This window comes from Penaeus monodon, chromosome 32 (assembly GCF_015228065.2).
Source record: "Penaeus monodon isolate SGIC_2016 chromosome 32, NSTDA_Pmon_1, whole genome shotgun sequence".
Taxonomy (NCBI): domain Eukaryota; kingdom Metazoa; phylum Arthropoda; class Malacostraca; order Decapoda; family Penaeidae; genus Penaeus; species Penaeus monodon.
The window spans coordinates 7,218,249-7,218,477 of record NC_051417.1 but is presented as its reverse complement, the minus strand read 5'-3'; the positions used below and the strand labels follow the sequence as shown (position 1 = coordinate 7,218,477).

Below are 229 nucleotides of genomic sequence, written 5' to 3'. Positions count from 1 at the left end.
GGAGAGGAGAGAGGAAGAGAGGGAGACAAGAAGAGAGGAAGAGAGGGAGACAGGAAGAGAGAAAGAGAGGGAGACAGGAAGAGAGGAAGAGAGGGAGACAGGAAGAGAGGAAGAGAGGGAGACAGGAAGAGAGGAAGAGAGGGAGACAGGAGGAGAGGAAGAGAGGAGGGAAAGAATATCTTGGATTAAGAAAAATAATATTTCGAGTGTCAATGCCCTTCGGCCTGAC

General features: G+C 49.8%; 1 protein-coding gene across 1 annotated transcript in view; it reads left to right on the top strand.

Annotated features, from left to right (window-relative positions):
- LOC119593531 overlaps window positions 1-229 on the top strand; it is a 6,832-nt gene that overhangs the window by 857 nt on the left and 5,746 nt on the right. The window lies entirely within an intron of this gene.